This window comes from Anser brachyrhynchus (genome assembly GCF_964034855.1).
Source record: "Anser brachyrhynchus genome assembly, chromosome: 1".
Taxonomy (NCBI): Eukaryota; Metazoa; Chordata; class Aves; order Anseriformes; family Anatidae; genus Anser; species Anser brachyrhynchus.
In genome coordinates, this window is record NC_137694.1 from 148,279,392 (window position 1) to 148,299,934 (window position 20,543).

Genomic DNA, 20,543 nt, shown 5'->3' on the forward strand with positions numbered 1-20,543 from the left:
CAGCTTGTCAGCTCAGATTCCTTGCTCTTTAATGAAAGCTGTGTCTGCAAGTAAAGAAAAGTAGATGAGAGAAATCTTCCTATTCGTTCGTGAAAACCCCCATCTATATCTTAATTAGTAATTTTAAACTTTCAAGTCACTGCAAAAAAAAAAAAAAGCACAACTCACTGCAGAAAAACACTTGCATAAAAACAAATGGATCAGTTTTATTTTTTTAGGGACTTGGATTGTAAAAATGTTCATTCCTCAGTCTACAGTTTTATTAATTCCCATCTACCATATGAAAAATACTTCAGGTAGAGAATACATTTCATAATCTCTTGATCTGCATGGAGATACCATGCATCAGCTACTTTAACATCATCACTAGGCCAGTGTGGAGTAAATTAAATGTTTAAATATGTAACCAATTTACAATTAAAATCAGTTTTATGCTGTAACGATGCATATATGTATACATCCTTTAAGTGTATGTCCTCGTTTTGGCTGGGATAGCTACTGTGAAGAATGTTAACACTTATATGGGGCTTCACTTTGGATTTGTGATGAAAATAGCAGTGATAACACACCAATGTTTCAGTTGTTGCAGGGCAATGCTTACACTGACTCCAGGACCGTCCAGCTTCTCGTGTTACCCTGCCAGCAGCCAAGACCGCTGAACCAAACTGGTCCAAAGGGATATCCCATACCATATGGCGTCGTGCTCAGCAATAAAAGTTGGGGGAAAAGAAAGACAGCAGGGGGGTGGGATGATAAGAGTTATGATGTTTGTGTTCCCAAGTAAATGTTACATGTGATGGAGCCCCATGTTCCTGCCTAGACATTTGTCTCCCAACGGGAAACGGCAAATTAATTCCTTGTTTTGCTTTGCTTGCATGCAGTTTTTGCTTTATCTACTAAATAGTCTTCATGTCAGCTCATGAGTTCTCACAACTTTACAAATGAGACGGAAGCTTCTTTTCTGCATCTACGACATCTTTGTCTACATAGTACAGTAAATACTGCCCCAAAGTCCTCCTGGGCACTGGTGTTTCAAGTCTCTAAGGCTAACTGCTGCTTAACAAGCTACCATCAGACAGTTACCAGGAGCAGTCTGGGAGTCAGCATAGCCAAAGTGCCACTGCCCTGAGCAGCAGGATGCAGCCACACCATTCTTGACAATATGAGAGTTTCATTATGTAGACATAGCCTCTTCCTTTCCAGTTAGCCTTGCTGCCAATAGCTCTGGACATATGTTCTTTACTAGTACAGACGTGGCTGTTAAGTCTAAAATAAAATTTAGATCTCAAACTTAACCAAAAATATACACCCTAACATTTCTTTCACTGGTTCACTTCCATGTGATTATTCCTCTGTCGTAAGTGCAACACACATGTGAAGAACAAAGTTTCAACATAAATTGTTTAAATGTATGTATAGAAATCTTGCAATACCTTGAAAACCTGGAGCAGCTATGCTTTTAAAAGTTACTTATGTGGCATGAATGGCTTTCTTGGCAAAATAGATAAATTATTTATATATATATATATATATAAAGAAAAGCTTGAATTTGAACTCAGATTATTAACCACAGAATAGCTGAGTAGTCGAGAAGTAAAATGTAAGTGAAATAAGAGGCTTCAACAAGAACTTCTGATGTCCCACACCTTTACACTAGAACTAGTCGAAAAGGACCCTAAATCATTACTAATTCTTGCTTATGAAAGAAAACAAAGGTATTATGTTCAGAAGCTATTGAAGGCCGAGGTTACAGAACTAAACAAAAAATTCAACGGTAAAAGTTTGCTTTTCTTATCTCCTTTAATATGCAAATTTTTATTTTACTTAATTTGAAAGAGCCACTTACATAACATATGAATATAAATTAAAGGAAGGGAAAAATGGCAGCCATTCTTAAGAAACATCAATGGCCTAGTCACAGCTTGTGCTAAACTATCACTGATTTCAGCGGGAGCGCACATACAATTTCTGACATGTCAGATCCTTGCAGCATGGACCTGGAGTTAGAATGTGGGTTATTCTGAAAAAAGTACACTAATTTTCCCACCAAACAACTCCCAGATCTCTCACGTGGCTTGTTGCAATACAAGCAGACCACCATACTAAAAGCTCAGACCACTCCTGCAGATGAGCTAGGATTCTTTTAGCACGTCAGATTATCGCAGAAGGAAGTAAAGCAGTAAAGATGTTCCCATATTCCAACGTCCTTCTGTGCCAAGAACGGAACCCAGTATCTTTTATTATTTTATTGGATGACATTTTTACCTTTTTGGTACACTTGAATGTACAGCGCACACAAGTGATTTACTGACTCTTGTGCCAAGCAAGAGCAAGCAACTCCTGGAAATGCAAGAGTGTGAGATATTCCCAAGCAGTAAATCAAATTGTAGAGTGTTGATTAATTTTTCATTAAGAAGGACATTCCAAACATCAAAGCAACACAAAGATTACTCCTAATACAGCTAAGTGCCTGACTTCATAGATGATTGCGTAAAGGGCTAATGGGAATTCAATGCATGAATCTTTGAACATCAAGAATAAATCCTTCAGCTTCTCCTTCCTCCTACACAGGCCCAGCCTGACAATCTAAGTCAACCTGACAAAGGTATTAGTTTGAATAAGCATTTATTTTTTTTTAATTTCACAGTATAAGCTGATCTTTATCCTGACTTAGTTAAAACAGTCTTCTGAGAAATTACTTCTCAAGCTAGGAAGCACAGAAGACAGAGCTCTTTAAACAGAATTCTCCTGCACTACTGTCAATTTTTAAAGGTTTCATGCCCCTGGAGTATTGTGTTATCACCCCATAAACTAGCTTGATGTCAGAGCCCAGAACTGGCATCCCTAAAGAAAGATTCAATAGAATTTACAGCTTAACTGGATCTGGTTTTTATTTGGAAGTGATAAATTCACTGCAAAGTACAACAACACATCCAACTTAATTTTAGTTGTCTGCTAACTCAGAACATTTTTATTTTCCAACATGTTAACAGAGAATCAAAATCAAATGGACTTTACTAACCCAATTCAGTAAGTTGACAAAAACTGAAAAACTCCAACACATTCACAGTCCAAGTGCAAAGTTTATCAGGGAGGAAAGGCTATATTGTGCAGTGAGGTACCAGGGCAATACAAGAAGTAAAATGCAGTATTCAGTAAGACCACAAGGAAACTAACTCACTTTCACAAAGCAGAAAAAAGAACAGCACTAAGTCACAAATGCCATGCACTTAGAAATCAAACCACAACATTTTAATGTCTGGTAATCCTAACCTACAATGCCATACACTTTGAACCAACAATTATTTTACTTCTCAGATACTTCACATGAGATCATTTACTGAATGACACCAGGGTAATTCAAAGAAAGGAATTTGATGCCGCTGCCAGTACAATAAACTATATTTGCCTTTTTTTTTTTTTTTGAGTTCTATTACTTAAGCTTACTCAAGTCCATTAAGGATATAGGCAAGAAACCATGAATAAATCTTAGCATTATCTGCTTCTATTAATAGTATAAAGCTCAGTGTACTGAAACCAAGTTCCATTGGCACATCAGTGAAGAAGCATTACTTAGCTTTTATTCTTTCAAGCAGGGTCAGCAATGCAGAAAGCAAAGACCAGCAAAAGACTTTATGTAATGCTGAACAGAGACAGTTAACAGGATTATAGCTTAATACATGTACAACTTCACACAAAAATACCAAATATTCACACAGCTTATCTCTGATTTAAAATAAATATATACGTCAATCTGAGACTAGCTTAAGATTCACCTTCATGCTATTCTTACCTAAATTTAAATAAAGCATATTATTTCAAAAGATGAGGGGTTAGTGTTCAACTGATGACAATAAGAAGACGACAGGAGGACCCTGGCAGCTGTTTGGCCTGTTACACGGTTAACCTGAAAATGCCCCTAAAATTTCTCACAGTAAAAAACAAAACAAAACAACAAACAAAAACAAAAACAAAAACAACAATGTGATGGAGTCCAGCAGATTAACCAGTTAAGTTGTCTTCATTTTTTATTTTAGCTCCTTCCATCTGAAAATCATTTTAGCCCATTAACTAAAATTGGGTATACAAGGGTCATCAGTACTGTGGGTAGATCCTGGGAAGGTAACTGACCTTGAAAGATTCCAGATCTTCCAAGTATTTTTAGTAGAGATTTAACTCATGGTTCAGGAATCAATGGGAGCACTGAAGGACATTTCCTGACTCTTCACTTGAACTACTAATTTGGGTGTAATTGGAAGCAACAATCTTAGATTCAAAATTATATTTGCTCTCCAAATAAAGTAATCACGAACTCTACTAAAAAGTTAATAACGCATTAAGTACAGCTGAAAACTCAGCTAAAAATCTCTGCTGGTCAGGCTGTAGGTGTGTTTTGTTGTACAACATTCTCTCCTACTTTTTTGCTAAATGCCTTCTCAGAGTCATAAACAGACTATACAGTAAGTACAGATTTGCCGGCAATGAGTTCTCCACATCAGTTGTAACCTTGTGGATCCAGGCTGTAAGTCAAAGTTCCTTCATACAAATACTTTGCGTTCGTGGAGGCAGGTTTGGCAAATGTCTGGGTGCTTCAGCAAGACACTATTTGATCTCCATAAAACAGTCAACACCACTGTTAAAACTGCACACCAAACAGAGCTGCTCATCACTTTAGGATATTAGGATAACAGATACTGATAAGCTATTATCATTTAATCTACATGAATAGTGGCACACAGTTGAAGAAATCTTTCACATGTAGAATACATTGCTCCCATCTAACTGGATACATTACAACAGGTCTCCATGGCAAAAATGCCCTCAGTTTCCAATTTTTCAATTGGTGGAAAGAAAAAACAATTTCAGGATCTCAGAAAGATGTAACTCTGAAGTAGAAAAAAACTCATTTCAATTTTCTGAAGCATACTGACTTCCTTATCATACCCTAATCACCAAACCATGAGATCATACAAGCTCACCTGTGCCTGGATTTTCAAGCGTCCCAAGTACCTGCTCTTTTACACTTCACTCAGCACCACTCTGTAGGTAAATGTCAGCCATCTCCCTGTGCAAACAACAGTGCAGCATGCAAATTTTCACCCAACCGTCCTAGACCCGATGAAATCCACAGCATTTTAAAGGCAGATCTGATCTATAAATCATAAAAAGCTGAATCCCTCTAAACGTTACAAAGCAGACTATTTCTAAAGAAAAGTCTTTACATTTCCTCCAATTGCTAGCCAGTAAAGGAGAAGCAAAATTGCACACTTCATAAAATCTCATGAACGTACATACAATTCTTTGTGGAAATAGAGTGAAATTCTTGTCCACTTAAAGGACATTAGTAAGATTTTAAATGCTAGGCAAACACACCAAGACTTACATGGAGCATTTGAATTAAGTTTTGTTGACAAGATTATTTCAGCCCGCCATATGGCAGTGGCAGGAGCAAGCTTGGAATGAAGAATAAATGCGACTTCAAAAGCTGCTAAGATTGTTTACACCTGTTTCATAGAAATACATAAAAGCACATATAGTAATTCAAATATATAGTTATCGGTTAATTTCCCTGTAAACTTTCATAATCTGAAAAACAACCGCCTCAATATTAGGTACTATAAACAAAGTGAATTGCTTCATGCAATTGTAAGCCATAGGAACACACGCCATTAAACCACTAATTTAATGAAGAATTTAATGAAGAACTAAAGCACAGCACTTCAGAGGCAACCACTAAAAAAAAAAAAACACCAACAAAACCCACAGAACAACTCCCATCCCCCAAAAAACTCCTTCTGTGGCATTTGGAAAATCCCATGATTTAATTAACACATTTCCTATGGGAGATGTCACGGGATCTGTTGTTTTGTACTGCTGCTACAGAATATTTCCTGGTGCATTTCTTTTTAGCAAGTGCAGTTTAAGAAGCAAAGTCTGGTATGCCTTAACTATACACAAAATGACTTTAGGTCCACCAGTACATTTTCTGACCAAGCCCTGCCTATACCACTTGTTGGATCCTGCTTTTCTGATCCTTCTTTCCAGTATGGACACCTACTGTTGTCTGCAAGGTTTCTTGTGCATGCAGGCAGTTGGGGATATGGCTGCATAAAGCGCTGTGACATTGCCTGAACCTTGAAAGAGGAAGTACAGAAATATGATGGAATCATGTACATTTTGGTAACTCACTAGTTAGAACAAATGTTCTGACACGAGAGCAGATATGCAAGTTTCTGTAAAATATGACCTTTTCTGGACACATACTTAATGTAGATTTACTTCCACACCATTCCTCCTAAGCTCCATACTCAGAAGAAAAGGTCTCTGCAGATGTGCCATGATCTGGGGATAACTGTATTAGAACATCATCTTGCATGCTGATATTTTAATATAGCATAGTAGACAGTCCAGTTTTTCTTTCTGATCTGCAGTTTAGCATGTCACAATTAGCTGAAGTCCATCTCATCTATACTTGACGGATGATGTGATGACGGCACAGATCCCAACACTGTGATCTGTATTCCTCTTAAAATTTACAGTAATTCTTTGTTTCAAATATGTAAAAACTAATCTAAGTTATTCAAGCAAGATTAAGATCTTTCACAAGTGATGAGCTTAAACTCCAAATTTTGTTGACATGGCCCATTAGATGTAGCTATTTGTGGTGCTTGTGATGAAATAGAGTTTCCCTGTTTCCAAGAAAAGTAGCAACAAAAGCAATACAGATAGTCCGAGAGAAGTCTTTTCCTTTCACACATGCCATCCCCAGGTTTCAAGGAATCACTGGAATGATGGCAAAAGCTAGATCCATAAAATATGTGAATTAGTGGACAGCTGGAAAAATGCTTTCACTTCCTTTCTTTTCCTTTCTCCCACTGTTACGTCTGAAACATTTTGCTCCTTGCTGTCCCTGTATCAACAAGATACAGTGGCAAAGAGACACTGTGCCTCCTTGTGCATCTCCCTGGCCCAAGCCAGGAAGAATCGCTACATGGAAATCCTTTCAAGAGCATCTCACAATTAGAAAGGCAAATGAGAAACAAACTACACTAAGCAGAGCTGATAAGAGAAGCTAGAAAGGAAAGTGTCACGAGACACACAATACTTGGTGGCCTTGGCACTTTAATTATGAATCAACTTTACATCCAAGTTTCTCCAGGCCAACAAATTCAGGTTTGTGCAGAAATTCTGCAGCTTCTTTGGGTGCTATCTGAAGCTACAAAACAACAAGAACAATTTTGTTTTTTGCAAGGCAACTAAAGAGCACTAAGATTTGCACGCCCTGCCAACCAACCTCAGTATCTGTAAAGACACTTTTAAAGAGAGATTTTTAAAGAAAACACTTTACAGATACTTCAGAATGCAGGTTATTTTACCCTCATAGTTGCCAGGAAATAATTTTATTTTCAGTAATTCATCAAGAAACATTTGAGAGGGATCAAACAGTTTAAGTCAGAAAGTGAATTGAAAAATACAGATTCTAAAGAAACAGGAGGACAGAGGCAAAGGAGCAAATTTTTACTTATTTTTCAATGAGTGAAAACAAAACAAACAGATACAAACTATTTTGTTTTACATAGAGACACTAAATGAATAAGAAAAAAAATTGAGCGAAAATACCTGCTATAAACCTTTTCAAAAGCACAAATTAATGCACACTAGGATGATATTGATGAGATAGATGCAACTAAAAGCCATTAAGTGGTGTTCTTAGAAGAGCTTCAGGTTATTCAAGGGGGAAATACTCTAAAGTATGGTTTAAATTTAGAGCAGTAAGTTACTCTACACCATCAGCCTTCACTTGGACTTGATCAGAGCTGGCCAGAGCGGCAAAATCCTCTGCAAGGACTTGAGCAAATAGTGAACCTGACATTCAGTTTTATTTGCCAGTCTTCTGTTCAAACACTCATGGAAGTGCCGCTCTCCTTTAAGCAGCCACAAGAGGAAACTCTGCATTTTCATATAATACCTATCCTACCTGTAACATGATGGTAGCTTTGGCAGACCCTCAGGCCAAAATCTTGCTATGACTACACCTAAATAAAAAAAAAAGGAATTGTCAGATATCTGGCTTGGGTTCCAGAGCAAAGCCAGTTAAAGTACACGAAAGCCCATATCTTTCAGTATTATTTATTACACGTTCAGTATAAGAGATATCTAGGACTTACGAGTTGGACTTTATGATCCTTGTGGTCCCTTCCAACTCAGGCGAATGTTTCTGCAATTCTGCAAAAAAACATCTCATCTAAGCTAGCCAGCTCCCTAATTGTGCAGGTGAGCTATGAACGAGAAAGCCAACTATTGTACTCTGCAGTCAACTGGCAAAGCACCTAAGCAGGAAACGTCTGTATTAATTTCCGCTAGAGAAATATAAAGCAAGTTTGTCCCTATGAAAATTAGCTTCCTCTTTCTTTGTACACCAGACATGAACTTTCAGTCACCCTGGAAGCCCTTCAAGATGTTGTTGCCACTTGAGACCATGAGCTAGGATGCTTCACACACTGTGGGACCTAGCTTGATATTTTGAAGCTTTCCCCCTATCCACATTACAGTAATCTACTTTTGTTTTCTCCCCCACACAAACACATTTAAACCTAGAACACAAGTTCTAGGTAACTGGTAACCACTCACTGTTGTGACTCATCAGTTCTTGTTTAAAAGGATTTTCATTCCTAAGTGAACACGCAGCTAGTGAAACTTTGATACTGGTAGAGAGAAGGTGGGCTATTTTGTGGTATTTTATATTCTAATAAGTGTAACAATCTGTAAAATGATGGTCTGCCAGGCCACTGAATTAGTGGTGATGCAAATGTTGTAACACCTGTAATATTCTAGGGCTTTAGTCCTTACTATTTTGTACTGGAAATCTACCAAGATATTTATTGTAAGCTCATTTAATTCAATACATCTTGACATACTTATCTATTTATACTTAAATATTGAATTACAGTTCAGTATTAACACTTACTGAACAGTGACTTACTTTGCAACACCTTCTTCTTCTCTTTGCTACACAAAGGCTAATTATGGGAAAGATCAATCAAGCCTTAGACCTCTGAGATTCAAGAGAGCTGGCAATACATAGTTTATTTCATCTAATGATTGCTTCGTGAATGCAGTTTTATCTAAATCATTATCAGAATTCAGTTTATTACCAGTTTGGAAATAGCATTTTGTTAGCATCAGTTAAATTATATACATTTCAAGTATTACATGTGTCCAGAACAAACACCAAAACACAATGTTCTTATCACAGTCTGCACCATGTATGCAAAGTTGAATTTACAGAAAAACTAAGTTGCTGAAGGCAAAGTTGTCTTTTTTTTTTTTTTTCTCCCAAATATTATTTGTTGCAGTATACCACAACAAGGGGCCTTTCAGGGGAATATTTACCTGCATTTCAGTTTATCAGTGTATGCTTACCTGAGGTGCAACCTTATCAGAATCAAACTTCCAAAGAAAAATGGAAGAGAAAAAGCATTGCATGGATGCTGCAGAAAGTGGAACAGCTAATGTAGTTAGTACATGCTAGTTTTCCACCCCTGTATGGAAAAACCTAGTCTTTGTCAAAACATAACACACAAACTACTTTTACTAAGTTTAAAACGAAGATCCTGCTCAGTTTAAACCAGTGCCAAACTTTACTGCCTCTAAATAGGGCCAGACTGCTGGCCTACATACTACCCACAGAAATAAATAGGTAAGACACAAATGACATCTTCCCTGCATTACTGGTATGTTTATCAACAGCCCGGAAACCTTGGCATTTGTCAAAATGACAATATTAATAGCCAGATTTCTACCACGGGCAATTGTATTTTCCATATCTCCCTGTGGTGCAAACTGCAAATTATTTACCTCACTTTCTCTTATACATAACTGCTTTTGCGAGCTATTAGAAGTCGCGTCATAAACCCAGCATAACTTAATTTTGAACAAACACACCTCAAGAAGAGCTTGGCTATTCAGTAAGACAAATGGTTAACCATTTAGCATTAGAAACTACTTTCCTTTATTTCCTTACTTTTTACAGGGTACCAGCACCAAATCCCATGTTAGGTAAATTTTAGTTTGGTGACCACCACCACAGAGACACAGTGTACTTGGATATCAGAAAGGACCCTAAATACAGGTGGTTTAAACGGTTACTAAAACATTTTTTGAAGCTATTTGAGCTTCAGCAAGCTTCAATCTCTTACACAGTTATCCAATTGCACTCCAGCACAACTGTAGCACACTAAAAAAAATAGAAAACATCACTTCTTTTAACACTGCAGAACAATGCCATTAGTTTTACCTACCATCATATAGATGCTGCAGATGAAATAATATCCTGTTCAATCCCTATGCATAATCATGACAATCTTTCATATTTTCCAAAACTAGCGGGGATCAGGATAATAAATCTGACTTCAGATAAAAGCTTTTAAAAAGTTCTTTTTCCATCAGTATCTTATTAAATGGCATGGAGAATATCCAGCACCTCTGGGTGTTCACGTCAGGATCATGAATAAACCTACTCGTAATACACTAAAAGCTTTGACACCAACAATCACAAGATTTTTAGAATATTTTGTTTTCACTGCACTTGAGGAATGTGAATTCCATTAAGACTAAATATTACTTGACAGCTTCTTTGATGCACCGAGCTTTTAAATATTTACTTCTACTCTCAAAGAACAGACTTGAGGATTTGCAACCGAACAATATGTACAATAAGTAGAATAAAGATTTCACAACTTATTACATTTACAAATGTCAAAAGATTTATTTCAAGAACCAAATTGCACAGTAACCTGTCAAATATTTACAAAAAGTAAACTACTGTTTTTACTATTTTAAGCTAGATGTTCATACAAAATCAGTATTTTATATTCCAGCTTTTTTTTTTTTGCCATATATATTCTCAGCAAAATTTCAAAAGATTAGTCTACAACACAAAATTAATAAAAGTACTAAGTTGAGTAGTAAGAAAATAGTGCCTTTCATTTAACAGTCAAACCCATGGAAAGGAAGTTCAGTAACTGAACTTAGCTAGATCGGAGAAACCAATTCCTAACTGATCAGTGAACATTACAAGACATCAAGACAGGACACAGAAAATAAAGGACAGACTTTGTTTTGAGCAACTTAAACAGTTCAGTGCAGACTGGGTGAAGTTTAAATCAAAAATCGTTAATAACTCACATAGGGAACTTCTGCTATAATAAAAGTGAGGAACGCTTAAGTAAAACACTTCTCCAACTTGGATTTGGTGACCTGCAAGGTATTAGAAGTTGATTTGCAATGACTGGTTGATCTGAGTAGATAAACCATACTTACTGACTATTGCTTATTAGCAGAATACTAATAAAAGCATTAATGGTAGCCAAGAAATTCATAACGAGATCAACATGGTATGCCCAACACACCTGAAGCCGAGTCCCAGCATACTCAATCCCGTGTCCATGACCATCTCTTGAACAAAAGTATGGAAGTGGAGCCAAGATGACATAAGGTTGCCAATAAAAATTCTACCGAACACTGAAAAATTGCTATAAAGACAAGAGAATCCCAAGCTTAACGCCAAATTGCAGCATTCATTTTTAATGCATGCAGGTGTAGAACATTGATTTATTCACAAAGGACATTTTCATCTTTCACTCTGAAGATACTTCCCTCCAAGTCTGAGGTACTAAAAAAATTACTACAGTATGAAAAGAAAATGAACACATTTATCACTCTTCCTAAATTCTGATTTTAGAAACTGAAACAGAACTTTTGAAACACAATTTTTCTTTTTTGTGGGAAAGAAAGGAAAAACTAAACTGCTTGAAAATTAAAGCTTGGCCTGAGTTTTAGAACTGCTGACCACCTGCATATCTAATTTTGACAAGGAGTACACACTAAACAATAGGACCAACAGGGAAATGGAACTCAATTTTTAACCTGGAGCCAACTTTTACTAAGTGCTAAGAACTAAACCGGATGATGGGACAGAGCACACCCTCAGCAAGCTGACAGATGGTAGAAGACTGGGAGCGGTGCTCGATGCAGCCAATATTTCAGCTGCTGTTCAGAGGGACTTCAACATGCCAGAGAAATGGGCCCACAGGAACATCGCAACGTTCAGCAAAGGGAAATGCAAAGTCCTGTAGTTGGGGATGAGAAATCCCATGCTCCATAACCTGCTGGGTCTGACCTGCTGGTAGACGACTTTGCAGGAAAAGATGTGGGGGGTCCTCATGAACACCAAACTGAGCATGAGCCAGCACCGTGCCCCTGTGGCAAACGTGGCCAACAGCCTCCCGGACTGCATTAGGACAAGCACCGCCACAATGCTGAGACAAGAGATTCTGTCCCTCTACTCAGCACTGGTAAGGCCACATCCGGAGAGCTGGATCCGCTGCTGGGCTCCCAAACACGGGATGTGGGAATAATGGAGTGAGTCCAGCGCAGAGCCACACAGGCGATATGGGGCTAGAGCACCTGACATACAAGGGGAAGGTGAGAAGCTGGGTCTGCTCAGCCTGGAGTGAAAAAGGGTGAGGAGGTCTTATCAGAGTGCACGAATACCTCATGAGTAGAGTGAAGATAGCCAAGGAAGACAACCAACTCAATGAAAGGTCAAGACACAACAGACAGAAATTGAAATACAGGAAACCTATGAGGGTACTCAAACACTGGAACAGGTTGCCTAGAGCAGCTGAGGGGTCTCCGTCCATGGAGATGCTCAAAACCCTCCTAGACAAAGCCCCAAGCAGCCTGCTCCAGCTAACCCTGCTTCAAGCAGGGCGGTTTCACCAGACATGCTCCCGAGGTTGAGTCCTGGAGCCAACAGACAGTCCTGGACCACAGACAGAAATTCAAAGCTTAAAGGGAAAGTCCATCCTAGAGGCTATTAGATACAAATGACTATTTTAGTAAAAAGCGTGGCTACTTCCCACTTGAAAATGCAAGTCACGCACTGCAGCATTTATCTATAGCTCAGCATGCAAGCTCCTAAATAATACCATAAGACTGATGTCAATATAATTAAAGAACATGGGAAACATGCTTTTGAAAGCTTTTGATGCTTCCTGTATTTTATTCATCCATGAAAGAAGAAACGTCTGTATTCAACTTGAATATATCAAAACTCTTCTGTGTCCTTCATGCAGGAACGCCATGATATTTTTAAAGACTTTTCTATCAAGTCTAGAACTGTACTGTACATTGAGATTAATATATTCTGAGCTGCAATGATTTTGACAATAAAGGCAAAGGAGGTTGTGTAGCTTTGTCTGGGATGAGACGATAAGTATAATCTCAACCTCCACATGTCTGCCATTCAGTGATGCAGAAAAGGTTAAACAACCTTTTGATGTTGCAACCTTCTGAGGTTTCTATTCAGCAGTAAAAGCGTACATAAAGCACAGGAGAAAGCACCTATTCTAGGCTTTGATTTACTGCTGTCATTTCTTTGATGTGGGAGGGGTGGAGGTGAGTGCTTACAATACATCACCCTCCAAAAAAAGCTTGTGATTACATGTTCTCTTTGCCATAAAACCTCCCTAGGGGCTTGTAGCAATCTAAAAAATTCCCCCTTTTTACCCCAGATAATTTTAAATTTCCCACAACATTAAGTCACATCTGGAAAGAACTAATGAACTACTCCCTAAAGAAGTGTTTCTCAGACTTTGGAGGCCAGTGTTTCCATCTGCCATCGCTTCCCTTAGTCAACAACAAGAAAAACACTGAACACATCTTCTCAGTAGAAGAGCACAAAGAAAACCAACCTTAGGCAAGAGCATCTTACGGAAGGCTGGCAGTCTCCCACAGCCCACATATTAGGAACCCCTGCCATAAATAACTCCCCAGTACAAAGTACATACCAGCAGGAAACGTGCTTCTTTAGTGCACCTGAAAAAGCACACACGTCCTTGAGGACGTTGCAGGCCCCACAGGCCCTTAAAGAACCAAGCTGAGAGCATCAGGCTTATGGATTTTCTCTGACTGATGATCTTAGGGAAAAAAAACAATTCAGCTTGAAACAGAAGGAGAATACTTGAGAAGTGTTACTTCAACTGAACAAGCATCAAAACCATCAACATCTGTAGTATTATCTATTTTAATCTGCTGTACGTGCCAAACTAAAGAACACACAAACTGAAACAGACAGTCGTAAAAACTGAAAAACAACCTATTTTATATACTTTTTCCTTCAGTAACATTTGACAGAACCTAAAATGTACACACGTACTTCAGAAATGAAGTCATTAAAACAGCAGTGAAAATATTTAAGAATTTTTCCTTTCTTAGTGTTATCTTTTTGAAAAGAGTCCAGTAGACAGATTTGCTTTTTAAAAATTTAGTTTCTCTGCTCAATACAACTCACCTATTCCCGGAAAGGAGTGGTGTGCACTCCCCCCCCCCCCCCCCGCCCCAGGCTGTCTCTTGACCAGGAATTCCTGGAACCAGGCCAGGGAACAGAAAACAAAATTGCAAATGCTCAGGTGCTGCAAAACTGGGCCAGAAAAGGCAATAAGGAATTTTTAGCTAACTTGCTATGCTTTTGGTTTTTTTATGTTCCTACATCCAGGAAATAAATGAGCATAAAAACTAAAGTGAACATCAAATACCGTTACTATACTGTAACATGTATTCCAAACAATGTTTATTTTGAAAATACATGGCCATAACAATTCTGTACTGAGTCCCACCTTACCTTAGGCCTTAAGACAAAAAAAAAAAAAAAAAAAAAGGAAAACCAAAGACAAAGCCCAAATTAAGTCAGAATCAATGTTTTGTACCCGTTTAAAAAATAAAAAGGATAATCAAATATTTAACTGCAGTCTTATCACAAACATGCAATCAGAATGCAAGAGGCATGCTTGGCTTCTGCACAAAAATCATACGATCAGTTTTGTAAAATCTGTATGTTTCCAAATAGTTTTGACTACATGCTGCACAATTCACAACAAGCATCCTGCAGGCAGGATCAACCACCCTGAAGGCAGAGAAGATGAAGCAAGATACCAAACTTCCAGTGCCAAAAATAAAATTTCTAGTGACAGCCCAAGGAATATTACTACAAATAAGATAAGCTAATCCTTGGCACTGCCCTGGTTGGTAGTACAGTGTCTTACTGGAGTTATTTCTGTCTACTTCCTAATACTTCCCTTTCTTCACCCCTGCTAAAGGTAAGAAGATTTAATCCATAAACAAGAGGCAATTTCAGAGGGAAAAACTAATTTACTTTTGCCTTCTAGAAACAATCGCCCTTTTTGTTTTAGGAAGCACTCTATTGGAAAAATTCCTTGGAAAATTAAACATGACTACGTTTAATAAAAGCAGATTGGATTTCTATGCACAGATCCCAACTTGAATTCTCTTAGCACGTACAGCACAAAGAAAATGTCAACCTGTGTCTGAAATAAATTGCTATGACTAAAAACAAGGAAAGCAGAAAATACTTCCATGTTTATTTTACTTTGTAGAATATGACTGCATTTGAGGCCTTGCCACAGCTAGCAAGCTCAGTTACGATATCCAACAAACGTGCCCTGGAACTAGTTAGTTGCTGCAAATCTAGTGCAGAGAAAGATCAGGAGGCTACCAGTCGTCCTGCCTTTTTTTTTTTTTTTGGCTAGTACATGTGGTTCCTAAGGGGTCAATAATACCTTATAAGTTGAATTCAAATGGAGTAAATATTCTGACTGTGTAAGAGATAATTACTTACTTTGTTTCTTACAATAAGTTGATTATGTGCTTATGTAAGAGGCTATCCGGTGGCAACTGGAACATTTTACTCGGGCTGAGCCAGTGCCTATAGCCAAGGCAGCGCTGCCTGGTGGAGATGGAACTGGAATTTCCCTTCGAAGGCAGTTAAAGTCACGTTCACACCAGTTTGACAAGTTCTGGCACATGCAAAGAATAAGGATATTAAGTGGCAAGTTCCATCACAAGCGAGTTAAATATGCTACTGTTCTGACTTAAAAACTACAACTCTTAACAAGATGCACTACTGATAACTCTATTAAATTAGTCAAAAACACTTAAAAAAAAATGATGAGGATGAAATCTAGAAGGAAGAAATCTGACTTCAGCTGCAAACTTCTAGAGACAAGACCCCCGGGTGTTTTTGTGAGGACACTGACAAACTTATAAAGCAGATAATGCTTCACAAGCACAGCAATCTTCTTTTACATTCACAGAAAGAATAAGAGGAAAGCATAGAAGGTATGCCAAGATAATATTTGCCCTTAACATTAATCTTTCCAAAAAAGTGTTAAAGTCCTAGAATCATCATGCATCCCAGAGGACTATACCTCTCAACGTTTTATAAAGACACTTTATAGTACAGTGCACAAGTACAGGACAGATTTCTGTCTGCAGACACATACATCATACACAGAATCCTCTTGGCTCACTGTCCTTTGTAAATAGATTTAAAATACCAACGAAGAATAACCATGATTTCTTTTGTATGAGTCAACATCTTGATTAAAAAAAAAATCTATACACCTGAATAAATCAAACATTACATTGTCTGCATCAGAGCCTGTGTCTTCCCTTATATATACACTCTATAAATGACAGAGCTATAAAATGAAATCTTAGCACTAGATAAATGCAAAGGTTTATCCCTGCACATAACAATGCTAACATTGGACTGTTACTAGAGAACCAATACAAAATACTAAACTGTATGCTTTCATGTAATCTGTAGCAACACAGTAGAGAGACTTGGGAGATGCTGTAAGAAAGGCTTGTTCTGTCCCATATATAAAAGCCATGCTGGCCTAAGGGCCCTGAAAAAACTACAGTGTTTCTTTGAAAGCTGTTTAGCTTTCTAGAGTAGTAATTATTCTTAAACAGCCCCTCTGCCACAAATCTGCAAGTTTAGTATCAAAAATTAGATGTTTTAGAAAAATATCTAAATTTTGATTACTCATGGAATGACTAAATGTTTCACTCAGACCAAAAACAGTAAACATATCTTCTTCTACAGAGTTATTCATGTCTAACTAATGAAGCTGCTTGCTGCAGACCTAGTCAAAACATACAGAGGTTACGGCCATATTCTCTACTTTTTCTTCAAGTATTTTGCAGCAGAAAAAACTCATAGGATTGATTTCAGACAATTCATCTTCATTTGCTCAGGAAGCTGAAATAGGATGCACATCAGAAGAAATTTTCTTTTCATGCATGTGCAAAAAGGGAAGTGAATTAGGCAATTGAGACAGAAGGAAGAAGGAGTCATGAAGCAATTCTTAACCGGGGAGCTTGTATCATCCAACAGGTATCAATACTCCGTATTCACATACGAACAATCAAGAACAGAAACAGAATAAAGAAAATGTACACCTGAATAGGTGGCAGAAAAAAATAAAACTTTGTTGGCTTAGTGGAATGAAATACTGTCAAGGACAAAAATATTTTACAATTGAAGCCTGAAACTATTCCACCATTGAAAACACTTTGGATAGATGAATATTCAGCATAGAAACAGGTCATCACATCTTAAAAAAAAAAAAAGAATAAATATTATTAAGATGGATTTTAACTCATAAGGTATTTAAGTCTCAGATAATAATACACGCAACAGAATGCTAGTTTCTATGTTTCTCTCAATTTAATCAGTGTAAGATCCTCCTTCTAATTCTCAGACAGCACTTTTGGCTTTTCATTGCGTTCTCTCCAACACTTAAATGTCTTACAATGTAAGTACCAGAAAAGAAGAAATAGCATACTAGCATCATTCTTAATGGTACAGAAATCTGCTTACTCCTAGTGTTTCCATTTTTAATGTTACATTCTTATTGGAGGTAAGTGAAGTATTTAGAAATCCTTTTATGCCTCATTTATACATCTGTGCAGATATGAAACTGGACAGATGGGAAAGGATTTTCCTCAGATGTAATGCCAGCTAGAACCTGCATGGATAAAAAAACAAAAGCAACTCCATCTGTTAATAAATATTTCAGTTTCAAGATGAAATTGAGCATTTTCCCCTCTTTTTAATCAGTTAATATCAACCTCCTTATTGACATCTCCACTCTGAGGTGAAGGTCTCAGTATTTCTGAATATTTTAAAGAACACAGCACTAGATTTACTAAATATTAAATATTTAGGAATACACTTATGACAAATACATAGAATTTGCCAGTCTTGGTGTATCTCAGAGAGGAAACTATACACACTGGACACCCTTTCTGTTATGTTTTACAACCCGTCCAGCCCAAAGAAAGGAAATCACATCGACTTCATTCTTTTTCCTAATTTATTTATGATGGGACTTGTGAAGCAAATTCAGTTGAAGACTGACCTGTGAAAGAAGTGCCAGCAAGTAGAGGGTTGTGTTAGAAGACATTAGACCTACATAGTCAAGGTAGAAGAAATGTACGTCCCTGAGAAGAATCCTGAAACAAGTAAACAGTTTTGCTATCTATGAAATTTTTTAATTCCCCAGTACTATCTCATGTACTTACAACAGAGGGAAGTAATTCTAGGTAAGAGCTATCACAAACACTAGAAGGGAAAAAGCCCTTACAGTTCAAAAGTCTTTGGCGAGCAAGCGAGATGCTAACCTGCTGACCAGAGGGGGATCTGCCATGAGGTAATCCTGTCTCAGCACCCAGCTCCGGAGGCTGCTGGCTCTCAGCAGACAGAAAGATGCAGCCTAAGCTTGGCATGGCGCCCGCTCACCCCTACTGGGAGCTGGGGCTGCCAGAGGGGCCCCACAGAACCTTCCAGAAGGCAGGAGCATGACAGGCCTGGGCACAGAGACTGGCTCCATTTACAGCCTCTGTTCCTCACTAGGGGAAATTTAGCTTAACATAGAGCTCCCAAAATGGCAGGAAAGGAGAGCAAAGCAAAGGGAGAAAGGAAGGGGCAGAGAGGTGGCCAAACTCATTGTGCTGTGGGGAAAGAGGAGGGGAGAGCCCCTGACTGACATGGCTGCACAGCAGCACCCCTGAGCACCGGCTCTGAAAGTAAAGGGGTGTGCAGGCAGTTGATGTAGTTCGTGTTTAGACAGTAAGACAGAAACCAGAGTAAAACAGAAAGGGGAACTCACACTCTGATCTTATAAAGAACTATCTCTATGCTTTCTTCTAGGCAGTCAGGTTTTAACTCAGGAGTATGTAGGTTTCACTTTTTGTGTATGCATCTGGAGGAAGGAATTGGGTTCATGCAATATTGAATTGTCTCCTGTTAAAAAAACAAACAAACGTATTTTTGAAGATCTGACAAAAACAGTGAGTTCGGTATCTCTGCTGTATTAACGCACCTGCCAACCTGTTTGACAGAGGATATATACTAAAGTCTGGCCTGAAACATAAAACACGACTGCTCTCAGACTACAAATGAACATAGGAAACAGGTAGAATAGCTCTGAATCTCTGGGGCCACCATAGGAGATACTGCTGGATCATGTCAAGAAGCAGAGACTGTCCAGCATCTGCTGAAATCCCAACCTTGACCCCTCTACAGTTGATTTCAGGTGAGTTTGGCAGTGCTGGTCACACACAAGTAATGCTACCATCCAGGAGAGTCACCATGCCCTCACTCATGTGACAAACACCAGTGTACAGATGCACTCAAATTATTAAAAAACAAACAAACAAAAAAAACTTTATCTGAAGGAAAAAGTGGACACAGGAAAATTGCATCTTCCATACAAATCCACTGGCACGAGCTGTAATTCTGCTCTGCTAGAGTGCCATTAGCCACCTGAAGAGCCTTCTGTAGCCATGAGCTACACAGTGGCCACCACCACAAGGCAGAACAAGCATCGAAAAAGCAAATTCTATGTAAGACAAAGATTACTATCAGTTTGGAAAGCTTCTCAGCCAAATCTTCATAAGATGCTGTAAAAGCAAGAAAAGAATTTCTACCAAAAAAAAAATAATATAGCACTGGAGATATTCATGAATTTAGAACTTAGTTCACAGGCTTGGAGATAGGAATGTCATCTTACAGAGAAGGTCACGCATACCACCTAGTGAAGCACATAATCCGGTAGACAACCTCTGCAATAAGTTTCAGCCTGCACTGGGGATGCAATGATGTGGAAGGCGTGTTATGTAGCAGCTACAACCTTAACACTGCAAAGGGTCACTGCCTTTGCTGTTCTGGGCTTCTAAAGATATGGGTATTTTCCCTTGCTGTAGGGGATAAAACTTCCCCTCCCACCTTGTACACAAACGTATGTATGCATTTGAAAAATATCAGATATCTTAGCAGAAACGAAAGGTATTTGCTACCTTTTTCAAATAACTTACGCTGAGCAAGAGTCATACAATATTTGAAGTCATAAAGCAGCTCATGAAAAGTGATCATAAATCTTTCTCGAGGCAGCCTTAAATTAGCTGAAATGTTTATTTTTAGCCCCTGATAAGACTTGCACCTATGGGACCAAAATTTGTTCAATGATATAGTGTTAAAACTGAATTAGCATGGAATTATACATAAGAGTCAAAACACAGTCTAGACCCATATCGCTACATCATTCATCTCAAACTTCTATTAGTGTCTTTGAGCCTGAGCTTTTTAAATACTGTTTTATATCTGTTTATAT

The 20,543-nt window shown here is 38.1% G+C and overlaps 1 protein-coding gene and 1 long non-coding RNA gene across 5 annotated transcripts in view; both read right to left on the minus strand.

Annotated features, from left to right (window-relative positions):
- ATP11A (ATPase phospholipid transporting 11A) overlaps window positions 1-20,543 on the minus strand; it is a 127,692-nt gene that overhangs the window by 67,035 nt on the left and 40,114 nt on the right. The window lies entirely within an intron of this gene.
- On the minus strand, window positions 1,508-20,520 carry LOC308188259. Its single transcript, XR_013945299.1, has 2 exons — window positions 8,169-20,520; window positions 1,508-8,036 (listed from the first exon to the last, which is right to left on the minus strand). It is a non-coding gene; the product is annotated as an uncharacterized lncRNA (long non-coding RNA).